The sequence below is a fragment of the Idiotropiscis lumnitzeri genome, unplaced genomic scaffold (assembly GCF_059441095.1).
Source record: "Idiotropiscis lumnitzeri isolate Australia: NSW breed Sydney's pygmy pipehorse unplaced genomic scaffold, RoL_Ilum_1.0 HiC_scaffold_74, whole genome shotgun sequence".
NCBI lineage: Eukaryota > Metazoa > Chordata > Actinopteri > Syngnathiformes > Syngnathidae > Idiotropiscis > Idiotropiscis lumnitzeri.
In genome coordinates, this window is record NW_028283612.1 from 444,667 (window position 1) to 447,500 (window position 2,834).

Genomic DNA, 2,834 nt, shown 5'->3' on the forward strand with positions numbered 1-2,834 from the left:
ATTCGCGATGAGGCCGTACCTGGCACCCGTAGCTGTCGAAGGTTTAATTAGAGGCCAGAAAGATACGAATGCATGTGCAACAAAGGGGGCCTGTAAGATTAGTTATAGTTTGAAACTTGCTAAGATGACAAACTAAACAACAAAACTAACAGATGAACATACAAACTTAAATTTCTTTAACACTTCCCCGGGCACGGGCGGTGCCAAGCGGCCCCTAAGTTTAACCAAATGGAAGCTCCGGAGGAGGAGGGCATGCTCGCGTCACAGTAAGCCGAAGAGGAGCACCTTCCCCGGGCACGGGCGGTTCCAAGCGGCCCCGAAGTTTAACCGAATGGAAGCTCCGGAGGAGGAGGGCATGCTCGCGTCACAGTAAGCCGAAGAGGAGCACCTTCCCCGGGCACGGGCGGTTCCAAGCGGCCCCTACGTTTAACTGAATGGAAGCTCCGGAGGAGGAGGGCATGCTCGCGTCACAGTAAGCCGAAGAGGAGCACCTTCCCCGGGCACGGGCGGTGCCAAGCGGCCCCTAAGTTTAACCGAATGGAAGTTCCGGAGGAGGTCGGGCGTGTGTCACAGTTAAGCCGAATTGGAGCACCTCTTGCGCCCGGGCACGAGCGGAGCGCGAGGCTGTCCGTTATGAAAGAATAAATAAATAAAGAATGCCACCTTTTTTTCACAGGGCACACCGGACGGCGTACCATCAGGTTAAAGTCGGAGTAATTAAATAAATACAAAAAGAATGGCTGGGGAATAAAAAAATAATACGTTTTAATAATAATTTGGTTTTTTTGTTATAACATGAATTTCACTCTCTCTCTCTCTCTCTCTCTCCCCGTATATATATATATATATATATATAAATATAAATATTTATATATTTATTATATATATTGTATATTTTTTTTAAGCATTTTTGAAGGTGCGCCGCTACTTCGCGGATTTTCAGTTTTCGCGGGTGGTCTCGGTCCCCATTAACCGCGATAACCGAGGGTTCACTGTACTCCATAAAATTTACAAAAAGCGAGGTGAAACACTCAACCAGGGCTGCTTTTTTGAACATTTCTCGAGGGCCATGGCGAGCCATTTCAAAAAAGCTGCACAACTAACGTATAAAATATTGATAAATTTGCTCTGCCTGATGTGTGTGTCAAGTTTCACGAGTTGTCGTTCATATTTAGAACCTCATAATCAGCGTTGTTTTATTGCCGAACCGTGCAATGCCACTCCCACAACTTTTCACGAAAAAGGATGAATTTCGTATTGTGACATCCTCATGGCCGAAACAGTCCTCCGAGCATATATGAGGGCGACCTTGTTGAGTTGCACGGAGAAAAACATCCAAGAAAATAACTTGTATTAGCTTTTACCAGTTGGTGGCGCTACTACTACGATGAAAAATAAGTTGGTAGATGTCTTCAGGGCTGAAGTATCCTCAAATGTGTACAACTTCGAGAAGATAGGATCATCTGAGTCATGTTGCCGGAGCTTTTGTTGCCACAAAGTACAATCGGACTTTTCAGCACCGTAATAGCCACGCCTTTTGCCAAAACGTCACAAACTCGGCAGAGAGTAAGATCATTGTCTTGAGTCTTTTCTGACTAATTTTCAGTCGGATTCGTCAAAAGGGCACCGTGCAGTACGTGAAAATTAAAATAAAACAAATTTTTGATTCCACTTGGCGGCGCTGTGTGTATAACAAAATAATAACATTAAGATGTCTTCAGGTCGGGACATTTTATTTACAGGTGAAGGTTTGGATTTTTAGGAGCATGTGCAGGGGAGTTATTAAGCATTCATTTATTTGTATTAGGTTCATTTTGTCTTCTTATTATTGATATTTGACTGATTCATTAAAAGCAGACAATTATGTTTTAGGTAAATTTTTTACCTGACATGTTTCGGCGAGTCTTTCGCCTTCTTCAGAGTGTCGCATAATGGTGTCTTGAGACCCGTCTTTATCAGCTGATGTTCCATGAGGGTGTGACTTACCTGTCAAAAAAATTAAAAATCAGAGCAGTAAAAGAATAAGCACAACATGAACATTACAAATCAGCAATCACTGACCACTGCAAAAGGGAAAACCACATCATGGACCGGGAGAAGGGCAGGGTCATCCGCACCGAAGAGAACAAACAACAGCGCTGGATCAGAGAGGCCATTGAGATCTGCAAGCGAGGCATAAAAACCATGAACAGAGACAAGGGAGCCTTCATCCTCTCTACCACCTGGAGCAGCATCTTGGCGGAGTGAACGGACAGCGGGGGGTGTGACTTGCCTTCATTCTTGTGACAGGTAAGTCACGCCCTCATTGAACATCAGCTGATAAAGACGGGTCACAATACACCATCATGTGACACTCTGAAGAAGGCGAAAGACTTTCGTATTGTGACATCCTCAAGGCCTAAACACTCATCCGAGCAAATATAAGGTAGATTTTGTGAACCTGCCCGGAGAAAAACATCAACGAAAATAATTTGTATTTGTTTTAACCAGTTGGTGGCGCTACCACTGCGATCAAAAATAAGTTGGCAGCCGTCTTCAGGGCCTGAATATCCTCAAATGTGAAAAATTTCGAGAAGATGGATCATCTGAATCATTTTGCAGGAACTTTTGTTGCCACGGAGAATAATCAGACTCTGCGGCACCGCAAGAGCCACGCCCTTCGAAGGAAAGTCACAAAAATAGGGATAGCGTAAGATCAATGTCTTGAGTCTTTTCTAGCCAATTTTCAATCGGATTCGTTAAAAGGGCACCGTGCAGTACGTCAAAATGTAAAAAATGATATTGATTGGCGCAAGGTGTATAACAGAATATAAACATATAGATGTCTTCAGGTA